At 40.6% G+C, this 19,263-nt stretch overlaps 1 long non-coding RNA gene across 1 annotated transcript in view; it reads left to right on the top strand.

Moving 5' to 3' along the window:
* Positions 1-19,060, top strand: part of LOC142826701 (uncharacterized) — a 60,372-nt gene extending 41,312 nt beyond the window's left edge. Inside the window, exons 2-4 of the long non-coding RNA XR_012900904.1 lie at positions 8,481-8,552; positions 17,911-18,039; positions 18,819-19,060. This is a non-coding gene — a long non-coding RNA (uncharacterized LOC142826701). The remainder of the gene's footprint in view (positions 1-8,480; positions 8,553-17,910; positions 18,040-18,818) is intronic.
* Positions 19,061-19,263: the final 203 nt, after the last annotated feature.

Raw genomic sequence — 19,263 nt, 5'->3', positions numbered from 1 at the left:
CGCTGACAGCTCTGTGCCTGGATGCCCTATGCAGCTGTGTAGTCTGCATTTGCCTAAAGATGGCCCTGAGAGGGGTTTTGAACTGCTTAGTCCACAAGGTTCAAGAATGATTTTCACTCTCTGAAATTAATACTTAATTATTTAATTAACATGCAAAAGCTTCAACTGAAGAGTTATGGGAGAGCCATGTCAGATTAGACCATTTACCTGAGAGGTGGCCTATACCTCTTCAAATCATTTCTCCTCAGGGACACGGAAGGGGGGGGGAAGGGTCATGAACTACAGGTCTCCCACATCCCAGATGAGTACCTGGACTGCTAGGCTAAAAGTTATGAGGGAGGTCTTTCTCTGTCTCCCTCCACTTTCCGCCCTTTTCACTCTCCAGGCTGCTTTATGGAGTGGTGGGCAGCTTCTGAGCCTGCTTGACTGATTGGGGTCCACATGAGTTAATCAGATGAGCACCTTTCTTCCTCCAGTTCCTGGGTCACTGGAAGGAATAAGTACTTCCCTGCAGCCCAGACGTTGTTGCTGAGCTCTGTGTGAAGGTGGGGCTTAGCATCCCTCTCCCTGGCATCTCGCAGTGGTTAGCTCAGACCAGGAGGGGAACTAACTAGCATGCTGGCTAGGGGTAGTCTATGTATCTAACCCAGGGTTTGTGTTATTTGTTTCTATGATTTAAAAATTAGGAATTGTAATGCTGAGCATTGCTAAAGTCCATTTGGCCTGGCCTGGTTGTCTGGCATTTCTAAAAGACTCTCATTTTACTATCTGTCAGCTTATATTTTTGGTCACACTTTGTATTAAGGATCCATTTATTACTGATTTATAAAGATTTTATAAATAAATAGATTCATGTTACAGATCTTCAGTAGGTGATACTGATGACTACAAATGTATCTGTACATTGTAGTAATATGTTGACCTGCTCTATAATAATCAACCAATTTTTCTTTAAACATCTGTTAATGGAAACTTAATATAAACACTGTCCTAATTTCCCTTACTTTTCAGTGATAATGGAACTTTGTTTGAGGCATATATAGTTGTGTGACACAGTAGGATATATCATAGTATTACAAGGTTAATTAATCTAAATCTATTAAAAACATGATTAGATATAGGAATTCCATGCACAAAACAAGATCAAGGATTTGGAGATATCTGATTTCAGTTATGAATTTTGCAAATTCAAGGAGTAGCCCCCATTGACCTTACTGCACTCAAGATGCTGTGGTGAGTTGTCAACATCAGCTATGCTATTTGAGTGGCTTTAGTAGATTGACAACACCACAAAGTGTAGACCAAGCCTTAGAATGAGAGCCCTAGACTTCACCCTTTGGGCCAGAGTACTGGGTAACAGTGAAGATATCAACAAAAAGCTAATATATAATGATTGTTGAGAATTTAGTAGAGGCTGGGTAACACAAAAAACACAGAATTCCCCATGTAAGTAGTCTATGGAAGAGGATAAAGGATCCTAATGAAAAGGAAGGACAGAAAGAGACCAAGATCTGTAGCTAAAGCAAAATACTCTATCACTGAAAAAACATTCCTCTGAGATAGATGTGGAGTTATATAATGAAATACATCAGAGAAGAATGATAAATATATATGACATAGCAAGCAAATCAATATATTTGTGACAAGTGGGGACATTGTTGCCAGATATATACAGATATATACTCTAAAGAGGGAGGGACAGGGAGTGGGTAAAAAGCTTTTTAACAGAGACTACACTAGAACCATATTAGATTTTAGATGTATGGCCAGCTGCTGTAGCCACCTTGTCTGATTCCTTCTCAGGACTGTATACAATTTACAGCAGTAAGTCTGAAAGCAGACCTGATATTCTTAGTGAAATATTACTGCTAACAACCGAATTGGCACAACTGGATACAATCAGAGTAATGGTATGGATCCTGGCACATTTCATGATAGTGAATTGGAGGAGAAATAGGCAAAAAGTGCTATTAATCATCATCAAGTCTACTGAGGAATCCCCTTAGGCAAACTGGAATTTAAAACATCTAATAAAAATGAGCTAATGGAATGGCAGGAAGTGTGTCCAAAAAAGGGGGGGGGGCAGATTTTTTGAGTTATGACCATTAGGCCATTGTGAATTAAATAGCAATTTATTTCTAATTAGCAGGCAAAAAGATGGATCGTGTGTAACTTGTAAGTTCCAGAAAATGACAGATCATGTTATTTGCTCCTGTAAAGACTGTACCAATGAAAGTGTTCATATATAACTCACAGCCTAGGTACACACGATAGTGTAATGGGATACAGCATGCCCAGCTGGTTTGCATGGATTCTGTCTGTGGCCAACAGTAGGAGCTGCGAAGGGATGTAGCAATGCCAGTAAGGATGGAATTTTCAGAGGTTTTATTAATAAAATCATAGACGATTCTAGTAATTTGCCTGGGCAAATTGTGAAACATATGGCCACTACTGCATTTCAATAATAGGTTTCACATTTTTCAATGGAGTCAAAATATATTTCCCCCTTATTCTTGGATGCAGCTGAACAGTTTTGGCTGACATTTTCCAAATAAATTCAGCCTGTGCTACATAACCAATTTGGAAAATTGCAGTCCAATGGTTAACATTTGGCAAACAGCTAAGAAGAGGGTCTTATAATTGGAAAATTAGGTGTAACATTAATAGGTGATGCTCCCAACCCTCTCTGATCTTATACAGCTTATTCTCCAGTCAAGTAGTAAACTGGGTACTGTAAACATGGTCAGAATATTTCCCTAAGAACAATGTTGTTGTCATCATCTCAAAGCTTTTCGCCTCAGATCCCCACCTAGTGTAAATAATTGCAGATCCCCTGAAGCTGGTCCTATGTTGAGTTGAGTTGATTTCCTCCCCATATTTGGACAACATTGTTTGAGTTGTTATACATGTATTTCCATTAGTTTAACTATACTCAGCTGTGGAAGCTCCTCTGTAATATAGAAACTAGTTTTGAAAAATGTAAAACTCCAGTTCAGTTAAACTGCTTCTGTGGGTTAGTGTATGTACATGTCTGTATCAAACTTCTGTTCATTGAAAGTTAGTCAGTGCATATGTTGCGCTATCTCTCTCTCCATCCACATACATTAATAACCATCAATAGTGTTATATGCACGATATTAATAAGATGTACCCAGCATTGTGCAGGTACTTAACTAGATTAATTTTTGTTTTTCATCATTTAAGTCATTGCTCTGGGGTGGGATTGGGGATCGGGGCTCAGTATTCAGGCTGCTACGGGGAGAGAGGACAACCCCACATCTCTCTTGCCACAGCAGCTTGGGACCAGGTGAGAAGTGCCTCTCCATGGCCACTACAGCTCCAGTGAGCACAGTCAGGGCAGAGGTGCATGTCCCCTGCCTGGGACAGGTCCAGGTTCATCTGCCCTCTGTGCTACCCAGCCAGAACGAGGAATGGAACAAACTGTGAACTTTCCCCTTGCTCCCTGAGGAAAGGGAACAGCCAGCAATTTTCCTGTACAAATTGTGTGGGGAGGGAGCTGCAGCTCCCCTTGCCCTCTCTAAAGGGCACTCAACTGCCTCCTAGACCCAGCACCCCCTCTTACACACTTCCCCCAGGCTAGAATCCTCTCCTGCATTGATATGCCATCCTTGACCCTGCACCCCAATCCTGTGCCCAAGGTCAGAACTCCTGCCTTCACTCAAACTCCCTCTCAGACCCCACACCCTCTCCTGCACTCCAGTCCCCAACCCCAAGCTCCCTTCTGCACTTAAACTCCATCCCAGACCCCACACCTCCTCCATAGAAAAGTGTGGCCACTTAACAAAATCTTGGAGTGATCCCCCCACCCCCCAACAAAAGCTATTGCCTACCCCTGGAGTAGATCCATGTACAGAAACCTGCTCAGTGTCCACCAGGGGAACCTCATTCAGGACAATGTAACTGAGCAGAGATTGCAATGTTAGTGGGTTCCTAAGTTCTACTGCAAGTAAGGAAACTATCGTATAGTAAAGCCGTTTCCATCACTCTGAGTTACAAAGATTCCATAGCACTGTCAGCTTGACTCAAATTTTGAAGGCTACTCAAAGTCAAATTTGTAGGTCTGGGAGGTCGTTGTGACCTAGGGCGGGGAGTGCAGAAGGTTTGGATGGTGGCCTGGGGGAGGGAGTTGGGGTTCAGGAGGGACGGGGTGCCAGAGGCAGGCTGTGACTGGGAGGCGCTTACTTAAGCCAGCAGCCCTGCAGCACCCCTAAGGTGGAGATGGGTTCCCTGCCTGCTGCAGCCCCAGATCACTTTAAACTGAAGGCTTGTTCCCTCCACGTGGCTCTCAGCTCTGGGAAGGGACAAATGTGGCATCCACTGAATTGTAGAGTACACTGGATCGTCACTACACTTTCATGTTAAATAATTTATTTGTATTTAGAAATAGTCTACACAGCTTACTGATGTAATTTAGGACGTGAAAATGAAGATTATAGAGGCTATGGGTATTTTTACCACTGAATTGGTCTCTGAGGGGGCTATGAAATGAGAAGGCGTTACCTCACAAAACATATTCTCTTACCCAGCATGAGCACCCTTTGCCAAACAACCATTTAGCTCTGTCACCTGTCAGTTTCAAGTTTGTATGATGGGTACTGTTGACGATGACAAGAATCAGTCAAAAGGAGCAGTTTTATTGCCAGTAGGGAAAAATATATTTGTTTATTTTCCACATGACTTAACATAAAGTGTCAGTCAGTGAAACACTATAATTAAGTGAGTTTAATCACAATTGTTACCTCACATTAAATGCTTTCAGGATATTTCAGCGGCTATCTGCCTTCATTCTGGATTCTAGCAGGTGTTTAAGTGAAAACAAGTATTTGCATTTTCTCATAGCAAATTAACATCAGGCTTCAAAAAACACATTTAGAAATGATGATTTTATACAATGTGCTACTATCTGAAGAGAAGGTGTTTGAACTAAAGCTTCTTTCACCTTCAGTTTCCTATATTAAGCCTCAGTTTTAAACACTGCCAAGGGTGCGTAGGGTTAATATATGTATTCATCCATTTTCTCTTTTTTTCTTTGCATGTGTGTGTTGTCAGTGGAGTGAAATACTCAAGTTATCATTTTTTCCAATTTTTTTTGGCAATTAAAAATGTTAAAAATAATTTGATGGAATGAAACATTTTATTCAACCTGAAACAAAACATCTTAGACTGAGAATTTTTTTTATATTTACTTTTTTTGGAAAAAATTCAAAACATTAATTTCAAGTAAAGAAAAACATTTCAAAAACACTGAAACAGAACTTTTCATTTTCATCAGATTTTTTGACTGAAACAATTTGAGAAACTTGATGCAAATTCATGAAATATTTTGATTTAACCAGATCTGCATTTGTCAGCAAAAACGTTATCGTTGAAAAATGTGGGCCAGATCTAATTGCACACTCTTGTCCTTCTACTTTCAGTCAGATCAGTTAGAACAATTTGCAATTGTTACACACTTAATCCCCAAACTTGGCTTTTCTAAACCAACATTGTTTATTCTGTGATTCAGGAATTTTCCTTTAAGAGGTTCTTGCAGGTATAAATTGCCCCAGATTGCAGCATATATTCAGTCCCTGAATACTCTAGCTCCTAAAGTAAGTAGTTCACTCTGTTTCCTGGACCTACTGTCAAAGGGGCAGCTCCCATTCTCTCATATGATTGATATCACCATTAACAAAAATATATACAACTAGAAGATTTACTTGGTGTTGCTTGGGTCAGCAATGTCTCTGTACAAATAGAAGGGATGAAGGCCCAGGTGGGGTTGGGGTGAGGGGTTCAGTATACAGGTTGCCCAGGGGAAAGAGGTTAACCCCAGCCCTCTCTCACCAGGTGAGAAACACCTGTTCACAGCCACTGAAGCTGCAGTGGACTCAGCCGAGGGAGTGGGTCATGTCCTTGGCTTGGGGACAGACAGACACACAAAAAGAAAAACTCTCTGAAATATATAGTAGAAAGCTGTCCCTTTCTCCACCCTTGACCCTGATGCCCCAATGGGGTTGTAGCTGTCCGAGTCCCCATCTCCTGCTCCTTACTGCCTCTCTGTGGTCATTATATAGTATAACTGTCCCTGCCAGCACCCTTTTAGAGTGATGAAAAACAATCACATTCCAGGTACATCCCATTCTACTGGCACAACCAAACCCTGACCTTGCTTTAAGTTATGATAAGCAGAAGCTGCATGCCAAATTTGGTGGCCCTATCTCTTTCCATTGAGGAGGAATTCTTGAACAAACAGACAGATGGACAGATTGACGGAGAGACTCAGTTGCTCACGTGCTCACAGACAGACAAACTCTTTCAAATATATAGTATATAATAAACAAATATTCCAAATTACTTTGAACATAAACAACATATAAACCTATTTCTAAAGCATCTATTCCAGGGATCTCACATAAATATAACTTCTCCCTCCTTTATCTTAGAATCATAGAACACTAGAACAGAAAGGGACCTCCAGAGGTCATCCAGTTCAGTCCCCTGTCCTCACGGCAGGACCCATCCCATCCGTGATAGATGTTTATCTACCCTGCTCTTAAATATCTACAGAGATGGAGATGGAAATAGCTTTTCCTACTCCCTAAGTGAAATGCTGCAACCTGTTTCGCCATCAGTAAACAGGAGAGTGACAGGTGTACTCCCAGCTTATGTTACCTTCTCTCCAACAAACACATCCCAAAAATGTTTATCTCAGTAAGTTCTGCCTTTCCTCCCTTTACATTATGACAATAGAACTGTGGAAATATATTGATTCAATCAAGTGAGTTTCAGAATCCAATGATACTTGAAGGCAGAATTTAGGCCCAGTTCTACAAGGTTCTTAAGAACATGCCTAAATTTAAGAACATGAAGAATGAACATGAATCAGGGAAGTCGTATTTGGTGTGCAGGGGAGTTAGGCTTAGATCTGCAAAGTTATTTTGTCACTTTGAATAATTACATAGTTATAGAACAGAGAAAATAAATTAGCGTGTGTTTTCACAGAATCATAGAATACTAGGACTGGAACGGACCTTGAGAGGTCATCGAGTCCAGTCCCCTTTTGCACAAGTCAGCAAGACAAAGAGTATTGATGGGGTAGGATATAGAAAATACTAAATATGCTGCTTTACAAACTATTAAAAAGTCAGCAACAGAGGAAAAGTGCTTCTATCAATCTCCCAGTTGTGTTGGTCAGGAAAGGTACATGACACATGCACATGATGATTTGAAAATTCCTGCCTTTTCAGAAAGATGCACACTGAAACTTTTTTCTCAGACTGGAAAATCAGAATTGGAGAGGAGGAAATGCCAATTGGGGTCCTTGGGGACCCAGCCTACCCCTTGCTCCTATGGCTAATGAAGCCATACACAGGCAGCCTGGACTCCAGCAGGGAGCGGTTTAACTACAGGTTGAGCAAGTGCAGACTTGTGGTGGAATGTGCTTTTGGACATTTAAAAGATAGATTTAGGAGTCTCCTGACTATGTTGGACCTCAGTGAATGTAGCATTCCCTTTGTGGTGTCTGCCTGTTGTTTGCTCTATAATCTGTGTGAGAGCAAGGAGGAAATTATCTGGCAGTGGGGGGGTCCGAGCGCCTAGCCAGAGACTTTAAGCAGCCAGACATCAGGGCAATAAGGAGAGCACAATGCGGGGCAGCAAAAATCAGAGAGGCCTTGAAGGACAGTTTCATTAATGACCAGTTTTGAAACTCATGTACATTGCTCTCAATAAGGTGCCCCTGCATTCTCCATGTTTGCCTGTAATCCCCCACCCCAGCCCTGCAGTACAAGCAATAAAGAGATTGTTGTTCAGAGATCATGCATTTTTATTTAGAAAAAACAGCAGGGAAATAAAAAGTCCATGGTGGGAACCTGAAGGCAAGGAGGAGGGATCAAAACGCACAAACGATAGCCTTTTGCCTCGTGAGGACCTGGAGATTAAGGCTTCTTTTGAGTCCCTCCTCCTTCCCCCTTATCTTCCAATCATGTTGGTTCTTATACCCAAGAGAAAGGTTCTTCAAATTAGTGACATTATCGGAAGATATCACTGTTAAATTTGAATGAGTTATTTGGAGTATTTGGGTTGGATTAACCAGTGTACTCAGGCTGTTTTGTACCAGTCCAACAACTAAAAAGTTGGGTTTACCACTGTTTGGCTTCACCACAGCATTAGAAAGCAGATGACATCAGCAGTATATCAGTGATTCTGGTCCTTTAGCTTTTTGTAGGCCAAGACTATTTTGCAGCAATATTATCTTATGGTAAAGCAATAGGGTCATAGTTATTTTGGGCAGGTTATACTGTACATTGTCCAAATATCTTTTTAACAGAAGTTTGTTACAAAAGACTGGGTTGCCAGAACTTATTAAAATTCACATGATGAACGTATGAAACTGCAATAGATATTGGATTATAGTCTGTCTCATTATCAGGAGTTTGCAATGGCCTCCTTTAATTCAGACTACTTTTTTCTTTCAGCATTCTGAAGTAAAAAACATCTGCAAGGGAAACAAAAGGAAAAGTTTTTAGTAACAATTGTGGCAGCTATCAGTAAGTAACAGTGAAATGTAATTACAGTAATCAAATGAAAAAAAAGCCACCCATGCCATTAGTAAAATAATGCACAGTCTGTTGTTTGAAAAACCAAGGGAAAGAAATGTAATCATTTTACCACCCCTAAGCAATCTTGAAAGAACATGCTAACTATGTCATTACATGCCTGTAGTTAGTGGCAATATGCCATACTATTGCATGAATTCTACAGTTGGGAGACAATCAGCCAGAAATATACAGCTGCCCACAAAGCCAATAATAGTAACATTAGCAGAATCAAGATCTTGTGTCTGAGAAAGAATGATGAAGAGTATCTACCCAAACATGTTGACATTAACAAGCAGTCTCTGTTACACTTTTAATTATTAGTTTTATCACTGGATTCAGGAATCCTAGTAAAGCAGTGGTGGGCAAACAGGTGCCCCAGGGACACATCCTTGCATCAGGGTTCTGCATGTAGCCCGCAAGACATTTTGTTTAACATTGCCAACTAGCAGAGTTGCCAGATTCTGCTAGTTTCCTTCCACATCGATTTTTTTCCTACTCGTATTCCTAAACTGGCACACACCTAAAGCAAGGAAACATGAAGGGAGGTATGTTCTGGTTGCACACAACATTGACTGGGAGAGTCATGTGCTCCCTCTGCATTCAATCAAAGGGTTGCTATGGTTCAATTGGCACACACTGCAAATTCTAGGTATGCACACTCAGTTAGCAAAACTAACTTCTCTTGGGAGACCATCTTGATTAGGACTAGCTTGTGGCGCACTGAGATGGTGGAGGATCACTCATATGGCCCACTCACTAGCGTAGGTTGCCCATCACTATAGTAAAGGCTCATGGCATGTGTTTTCTCAGGAAGCTCTTGCCCCAATATAACGTGATGGTTTTTTCCAGCTGGACTGCATCTTATTATATGCTGCACAGATGATTGGAAATGTACCGTCATGCCCCAAAGTTGGCTTGTGAACACATTCTGGACATTTTACTCAATAAAAGTCAGTAGTTACAACTTCCACCCCACCATCAACTTTAGCCTGGATCAGTCCACACAAGAAATCCACTTCCTTGACACTACAGTACAATTAAATGATGGCCAAATTTCCACCACCCTATACCAGAAACCTACCAACCGCTATACTTACCTTCATGCCTCTAGCTTCCATCTCAGACACATTTCTCAATCTATTGTATACAGCCAAACCCTAAGATACAACTGGATTTGCTCCAATCCCACAGACAGAGACAAATACCTACTGGATTTATATAGAGCATTCTTAAAACTGAAATACTGAAAGAAGTGAAAAAAATAGATTGACAGAGCCAAAAAAGTACCCAGATACGAACTACTTCAAGACAGCCCAAAAGAGAAAACAACAGAATTCCACTTGCCATCACCTACAACTTAAACCCCTCCAATGCATTATCCACACTCTACAACTATCCTGGAAAATGACCCCTCACTCTCAGGCTATATCTACACTGCAAGATTTTTGTGCAAAAATGGTAGATTTTGCTCAAAAACCTGTGGAAGTCCACACCTCAAGAGCGTTTTTGCACAAGAAAATCTACAATTGACAGAACAGAGGGCTTTTTGCAGTGTAGGTATGCCTCCTTCTACGAGGCATAACTCCTTTTTGTGCTACAGCTCTTGCACAATAATGAATGCTCCACAGGGGTTTCTTGTACAAAAAGAACCTATTTGAAAAAGCACAGGTGCTCTGATGGCCATTCTGTGAATGGCCATAAGAGCTTTGTTGCGCAAGAGCTTCCATGCAGTGTGGACACTCTCTTGTGCAAAAGCACATTGCAAAAGCAATTCACTTTGAGATGTGGATGCGCTTTTGCGCAAAAACTCTTCTGCAAAAGACTTCTTGTGCAAAAAACCTACAGTGTAGACATAGCCTCCGAGGTCTTGGAGAAAAGGCCAATTCTCACTTATAGACAACCCCCTAACCTGAAACAAATTATTTCCAGTAACTATGCAACACACCTCCATCATAATTATCCAGGAATCCACCCCTGCAATCAGCCTCAGTCCCCACACATCTACACAAGCGATTTCATCACTGGACCCAACCACATCAGCCACCAAATCAGAGGCTCATTTAACTGCACAACCACTAATGTGATATATGCCGTCAAATGCCAGCAATGCCCCACTGCAATGTATATTGGCCAAATTGGACAGTCTCTACAGGAAAGAATTAATAGACACAAATCAGGTATCCAAAAAGGCAACACACAAAAACCTGTCGGAGAACACTTTAATCTTCTTGGACACTCATTAATGGATCTCCGAGTCACTGTTTTGTTTCAGACCAATTCCACAAGCCAAATACACAGAAGAGGGTTTGAACTTAACTTCATTCACAAGTTTAATTCTTATGCAAATGGTAAGAATTGGGATATTGGATGGCTCGCACATTATCAACCAAACTATGAAGATGCTAATGGTTCTTGATGTCTGTGTAGAATCTGGTGTTGGTCATCTTCCTTTCCAAGTGCTAACTAATGGTTCTTATCAGCCTCTTCTAACTATTTAGTCTTTAAGGTGCTACTACACTATTTGTTGTTTTTAAATTTTTTTCCTGTTACAGACTAACTCGGCTACCCTTCTGAAGCTTCTCTTCTCACTGTCTCTTTTTTTTCTTCCTCCCCTCCATTTTTTTCCTTTTCCACCCCTCCTTCCTTCTTGTATTTATTCTTGGATCTGGACTTCCAACACCCCTGTCATCAGAAGAAGTGGGTTGTGCCCACAAAATCTCATGATACCATCTACACGGTTTGTTAGTCTTTAAGGTGCTACTAGACTATTTGTTATTTTTTAAGTTTTTAGTAGTTACAGGGAGGTGCAGTCAGGCCTGGGAAGTATCTTTCCATTATGACATGACCCCAGAAAGGTAAGGGAAAGCTCTGACAAAGAAACCTCTGCAGTCTGTGGCTTTCTCTATACTATGACAAACATGTCATGATGCCATTGCTGGTTATTAGACCTTAGCTAAGGCCAGATGGGCAATTACGGCTGAACCCTGTTCTTTTATCCAGCCAAGACTGAAGGGTGGGCCTTCTTTTTTAGTGTCTTTATTGTATGTTATTTTGCCATATTTCTTCCCAGCTACTGGCTATGTATTTCTAATCTATTATTGACTGCGTAGGATGTTGAATTAACCACATTTTCTTGATTTTCATTACCTCAAGATGAATTTTAAACAAGCAAATGCTGGCATTCCAAGGGTCACTACAAGTTTAACACAAACCCTTTCTTTCTCATGATCTCATTCTGTTTGGTCTCATGTTTTAGGCCTCTTCCTCAAATTAATACAAACTCAATTTAAAACCATAATTCACTCAAGTTCAATGTGGGCATATATTCCTACACTGGAGCCAGGTCTACAGTATATAATTATTTTAGTGTAAATCTGTGGTCTCCAACCTTTCTAATTTTGAGATCACTGTTTGAATTTAAGTGTAATCCAAGATCTACCTCATGCCCAAATACCCTGGCCCTGCCTCCTTTGTGCTCCTTCTCTGAGGCCCTGCCCCTGCTCACTCCATCCTCCCTTCCACCTCCATCCTCTCTTACTTTCATCAGGCTGGGACATAAGGTTGGGGTGAAGGCTCCGGTCTTGGGTTAAGGGATTAGGAGTGTGAGAGGGGTTTGGGGCAAGCTGTTGGGTAGCTGGAGGTGGTTCTAGATGCAGGCTCTGGGAGGGTGTTTGGATGCAGGGGTGCTCGGTGTTTGGGGTACAGGAGGGGGTTCATGACTGGGGTAGGGTTTGGGATGTGGGCTCTTGCTGGGCACTGCTTACTTCAGGTGGCTCCTGGAAGGTGGTGCAGTGGGGCTAAGACAGGCTAATCCCTGTTCTGTCCCTGCATCGCTCCCAAAAAGCAGACAGCAAACTCCATCCCAAGTCCTGTTGTGCCCCCTCTCTGCTCTGTGGAAATAGGATAAAAAGTGGGAGACGGGGCACCTTGACGTCAGCACCCCTTCCCTCCCTCCCCTGCCCTACACAGCAAGCAGGAGGTTCCGGGGAGTGGAGGAGAGAATGGGAAGGTCAGCTCCAAGGCAATGGCAGGAGATGTTCAGCAATGGGGGGAGGGGCAGGTGAAGTGTGGCACATGATAACCTCTTGGACAAACCAGTTAGGATCACCTGTTAGAGGCTCTGAGATCTACTGGTTGATGACCATTGGTGTAAATATATTGTTTGAGGTGTGAAAAATCTGCACTCCTGAGAGATGTAATTATACCAACCTTAATCCACCATGTAGAGACCCTGCTGCATTGGTAGATTTTCACCTGCACACATAGCTGCAGCCTCTCATTGATTGAAAAGCTCTCTTCAACAAGCAGCTTCAATGATGCAATGTTTGTAGTGTAGATCTGCCTACTGATGCATTCCTTTGTGTGGCAGGATTCCTGAAGCATCTGCCAGCTTCCTGTTTCTCTGTAGTGGGCAGGATTTGGCTCTCAAACGGAAACTCTTCACATCTGTGGAACTCCTTGCCAGAGTATGTGGTGAAGGCTAGGACTTTAACAGGGTTCACAAAAGAGCTAGATAGATTCATGGAGGTTAGGTCCATCAATGGCTATTTGCCAGGATGGATAGGATAGGTGTCCCTAGCCTCTGTTTCTCTGGAAGTGGGTAACGGGAAGGATCACATGAGGATTACCTGTTGTGATCCTTCCCTCTGGGGCATCTGGTATTGGCCACTGTTTGCAGACAGGCTACTGGGCTAGATGGACCTTTGGTCTGACTGAGTATGGCCATTCCTATGGTCTTATGTTTGTATATAGGTTTACCCTATAAAAATCTGAAGAAAGAATGACAAATACAACACAAAACAACCACAGCTAATATGTATCAGTTAAAAATAATTTATAAATATGTCTTGACTCATTTCTGCACTGAACAAAAAAGTGCATCTGATCAGTGCTAAGTGCCAGGATGGTAATTATTTAGCTAACTGTGGATGTTGACAATAAATTTTTCCTATGCAGCTGCAAAAACTATCCTTGGGATATAATAGGTTTCATACATATATGTATAATATGCTTAGCTAAATATTTTATTATTCCTTGAAAAACTTGAAGTTTCTAGAAACACAAATCTAGTCATCTGAAGCCCGAGGTTGTGGCAACTATTTGTATCCTAGATATGATTCACTACTGTCTTCCTCCCATTTATTTTAATTTTCAGAGTGCTCCAAGTGATTGAAGAAGATGAAAAAAGATGAAGTGGGAACTTGTTATATTCACCATGCATTATAAAGCATTTGAGGAGGTGTTAAAGATGAGGTTATGCTTAAAGAGAACATAAAAAGCAAGTGTAGAAGGAGAGAGTTTCTAACATGCAGGATGAAGAGAGAACATTTCCTGCCATTAGCTTCTGAGAACAATAACTATTCAGTGGAAATCTGGGAAATATGTTTATGTTAAAAACAGATTAAGATTAAGCTAAAGATTCAGAGTAAGGGGTTGGGCAATAAAACAGATGTGGGTCACTAGGTTTAACCCCTGGAAGGTCGCTGGCACATCGTTTACCTGTCTATCTGTAGATATAGCTACTTGAAGCTCCCGTTGGCACTTCTGAGCCAATATTTAGGGGCAAATCTGAGGAAATGTCCCACACTAAGGGATTGATAGAGGAGATTTTGGAACAAATCAATAAATTAAACAGTAATAAATTACTAGGCTTGTATATTATTCAACCAAGAAGTCTGAAGGAATTTGAATATGAAATTACAGCACTACTAATAGTGGTATTAACCTGTGTTGCCGGCAAGAGTAAGTCTCAGGTCTGACACTGGGTTCTCAAAGTACAAAGGACACTACACGGGTATCTGTCAAACACAAGGGCTACATCTACACTGGCATGATTTTCCGAAAATACTTTTAACGGAAAACTTTTCCGTTAAAAGCGTTTTTGGAAAAGCGCGTCTACATTGGCAGGACGCTTTTCTGCAAAAGCACTTTTTGCGGAAAAGCATCCGTGGCCAATCTAGACGCGGTTTTCTGCAAAAAAGCCCCAATCGCCATTTTCGCGATCGGGGCTTTTTTGCGGAAACAGTACTGTGCTGTTTACACTGGCCCTCTTGCGCAAATGATTTGTGCAAGAGGGCTTTTGCCCGAATGGGAGCAGCACAGTATTTCTGCAAGAACACTGACGATCTTACATGAGATCGTCAGTGTTCTTGCGGAAATTCAAACGGACAGTGTTGACAGCTAGCAAGTTTTTCCGCAAAAGCAGATGATTTTGCGGAAAAACTTGCCAGTCTAGACACAGCCAAGTACCGTAATTTATTTCCTGACAGCTAACAGCTGAATCCCTTAACTAGAAGGGAAACATAACAAAGAAGCATCATATCTTACATCCCTTCCTGCTAGCTGGGGATCCCGAGTCTTCTGCGGATGAAGTGGGAGGTTGTCTTAGCTTCCGAGGTGCTGGTATCCAAAGCCCGGGTGAGGTCCAAATTGCTGTGCTTTGGTGCAGCCTTAAATACAGTTTTCTTGCCTTGTTTTGCAGTTTGGAAATTTCCAGGGGTTACTCATTATGTGTAAGGGCTTAGCTGTTAGTTATCGATCTGGTTCTGATCTAGTTCTACTTGTTCTTTGGCCTTGTTTACGTGATCAGTACATTAGGGTAAACAGGATTGTTTATGCGTTCTTGCCCTTTACCCTTATCTTATACTTGTTCTTGCTATACTGGCAACAATGCTTATCTTAAATGGCATATGTTCCCAAAGACTTGCTTCTGGATCATCAGATATAGGAAAAAGGGAAAGGGAGGAAAGAACGCAGGCCTCACCACCCCTAAACTTGCACGTAGAAAGTTCTTCTGCAATTAACCCCTACAATCTGTCACTTAAATCAGCCACTGTGCCAGATGACTGGAGGATAGCTAATGTAATACTTTTTTAAAATAAAAGGCTCTAGAGGAGATTCTGGCAATTACACAGTAGTGAGCCTAACTTCAGTGTCAGGCAAATTAGTTGAAACTGTAGTAAAGTATATAATTATTAGACACATAGTTGAACAAGATATTTTGAGGGAAGAGATAATATGGCTTTTATAAGGGAAATCATTCCTCACCAGTCTATTAGGATTTCTTTAGGGTGTCAATAAATGCGAGGACAAGGATTATCCAGTTGCTATAGTGTACTTGAACTTTCAGAAATACTTTGACAAGGTCCTTCACCAAAAGCTCTTAAGCAGAGTAAGCCATCATAGGATGAGGGAAGGTTTTCTCAGAGATTAGTAACTGGTTAAAAGCTAGGAAACAAAGAAAGAGAATAAATGATCCATTTTCACATTAGTTAGAGACAGATAGTGGGATCTCTCAAGGATCTGTACTGGTTTCTGTGACATTCAATATATTTATAAATTATTTAGAAAGTGGGGGTAAACAGTGAGATAGCAAAATTTGAAGATGATTCACAATTAACTCAAAATAGTTAAGTCCAAAGCTGACTTTCAAAGAATTATAAAGGGACCTCACAAAACTAGGTTACTAGTCAAAAAAAATAGCAGATTAAATTTAATGTTGATAAATGCAAAGTATTGCACATTAGAAAATATAATCCCAGATATACATACCAATTATGGGATCTAAAGTAGGTGTTATCACTCAAGAAAGAGCTGTTGAAGTTACCGTGGATAGTTCTTTGAAAGCATCTGCTTAATGTGCAGTAATAGTAAAAAAGCTAACAGAATATTAAATACCATTAGAAAAGGTATATATGATAAGACAGAAAATAGCATAATGTCACTATCTAAAGTCCATTTCAAATTCAAAGTATTCCACTCATTTAGATAGTGTATTAGATTTAAAATAAAAACTGTTGTTATTTGCCCTACTGACAGCCTGCCACATCTAGGAAAACATATTCCTGGACAAATCATTGTAGTATAGAAATGAAAGGTAAAATGAACAAATGGATTTGCTTTTTATTTTAAATTGATTATGACAGATAGTATATATCACTGTATCTCAATGGGTCTACCTGATTTAGATTAACCTGATAAGAAATAGGGCAGACTCACTCAAAACTTGTAGTATTACCCTAGGAGTTAATACATTTGAAATAGAGGTACGCAGAGAACTTTCATAATTTCAAATACAGTGATGATACATGGATTTAAATAGGATATTATTTGATAAATCATAACTTGTCTATTGACCCCTTACATGACATACTTTGTACAAGATGTGTTGCAATTGTCTAACAGTGAAAGATTAACTGATCATATTTCAATCATACAGCATCAGAGAATAAAATATTTCTTTAAATTAATCTTGTATTAAGAGGTGTAAACAAGCTGTAACTGGTGTCCCGTAATGATTATATTTGGTATCTCAGATCTTAAAGTTTCATAAAGACTTTGTTTACATAAATATTCAATATTTATGCATGTGGCATTATTCATCTATGAGAGGTAGATGTGCTCTGAACAGCAGATGACTCATACCAACTAAAGAGGGTACTTGTAAATTGAGGCTAGTTTTGTTAGATGATCAGAATTGGAGTTAGTGTTTTTCTAGTTGTCTGTTGGATGTGATATTAAAAATTAATTTATTTGCATATTTTTCATTTTTGGGTTATGCACATAAGTGTAAATAACGCATGCATGTATAGTAAATACATTGTGTGTTTGCACATAACATATTGTCTGAGATTTTACTCCATCTTTCACTATGTTTTTCTCAGCATGAACTCTATTAGTGATAAACAGTTTCTAATTACATTTGGTTAGCTTTATGTATATCATTAAATAACCAGCATTTCTATTACTGAGACTGCTTCTATTTACATCTCATTAACATGACTCAAATTATTTTAGATTCAAGCCAATATTTTGCCATAGCACTTGAATTGTGGAGTTTGCAAACTAACATAATCTATTGGAAAAACTAATGGAAATACGTTATAAATGTATAAGCTGAGGAAAGGCATATCTACACTACACAGTTGGCTTATGTTGACCTAATTATGTCAGTGTCTACACTACAGCTTTGCTCCCATCCATGTAAGTGCCCTACCACATTGACATAATATCTCCACCTCCAGAAGAGGTGTTAATTTTATGTCTATGTAGTTATGATGTTACAGTGTCTGCACAGGCACTGCATTATTTCAGCCAGCGCCTATATTGTCAATTTCATGACAGGAGCAATGAAATTAACAAGAAATCTGGGCAGCTAAAGCCCAGTTCCCCTTGCTCCCAAAGAGAGCTGAGCAATTGGATCTTGCTTCTTTCTGGCTGGGAGCTTTGGCAAGAATGGACCTTACTCCCAGCAGGGAGCTTCCCTCATGCTCCTGGCAGGTAACACTGACCATTTTGTCAATTTCAGGGCTCTATGCTGAAGCTGTGAAATTGACAAGAAACCTTAAGGGGAGCAGATGGTGGTGGTCTGAGAAGCTGGTGGAATTGGACCCCCCCTTCCCAGGCTTTACCCCTACTTTTGGTGGGGAATGGGAAGGTGAGAAGCTCTATGTTGCTGTCCCTGTGGGACATCTGTGCTCCCAGCAGGGAACTGCTAGTGCAGCTGGGAGACTGGGCTCTCAGCTCCCTGTACTTGCTCCTTTTAAGTTGGTAGATGTGCTCCTGGTGAGCATGCGCACCACCAAACCAGCGGTGTGGACATCCACCACTGATGTAATTACTGCGGTGGCTGTAAATTGATCTAGCATAGGTTGACTTAACTTTTTAGTGTAGACAAACCCCAATTTTTTGAGGGGACAGACATGTTATTTTGTTGTCCATGGCATGCTCCAGGAGATTATGAATTCTCAACCTATCAATATTCTGGCCTTTTTTCTGCTCTGCTTTCAATGATGGCCCTGCTCTGAAATTAACTTCTAAGGAAACATTTCCTAAGATTTTCAAGCTGCCTTCTAGGCTCCCAGGAAAATGAAACTAGTCATATTCCAGTTCATCTCTGTCATGTGTCCTCAAATGTCTTTACATCTTACTGGATGTGTCTTCTAGGCACCCTGGTTAGACCTTCATGCCCTATAGCTGTGGAGTGCTCCACACTCTGGGAAACTGTGGTTTATAGAACTAGTGATGGGTTAGATGCCGAGATTACTGGGGAAAACTCTTGGCCTGCATTATGCAGGAGGTCAGACTAGATGATCATAATGGTCTCTTCTGGCTTTAACCTATGAAATTAGAAATAAGTAACTAGAAAGTACATAATATATGTCATACAAAACAAATAACCATGTAACCTTACTTCATGTATTCGTCTTTCCCTAGGTCATTATGCCTGGCACCATCTTATGTCATATCTAAGCTCTTTACATCAGAGGACCACAACTTTATTTACCATGCAAAGTGCTATATGTACCTCTGATGCTTTATAGCAAAATTAAAATAACAATAATCCTCAGAATGAAACATGCTTCTCTTTTTTGGAGAGATACCAACTCATTCCAAGCCTGCAGAACTTGTGGGTACATTGAATGAAAAGGAAGAGGCTGCTTTCTATTGTTGAATCATCTCCCTTTTCTTCTACAGTGGAATTCAGCTCTACACAACAGGGATATGTGACCATTCTGACAGCGGAGGAAAAAGTTAATGCCATAAATTCCCCTTATAAGCTATGGAATACTGGTGAAAAAATTATTGTAAAATAATGCACACATTTTTTGCCCTTCCTATTGGGTTATTTCACACCCCTTAAGTGTTGCTTTTCCATGAA

This window comes from Pelodiscus sinensis, chromosome 2, assembly GCF_049634645.1.
Source record: "Pelodiscus sinensis isolate JC-2024 chromosome 2, ASM4963464v1, whole genome shotgun sequence".
Lineage (NCBI taxonomy): Eukaryota > Metazoa > Chordata > Testudines > Trionychidae > Pelodiscus > Pelodiscus sinensis.
The sequence above is the reverse complement of the archived record's forward strand: the minus strand, read 5'-3'. Positions and strand labels throughout refer to the sequence as shown.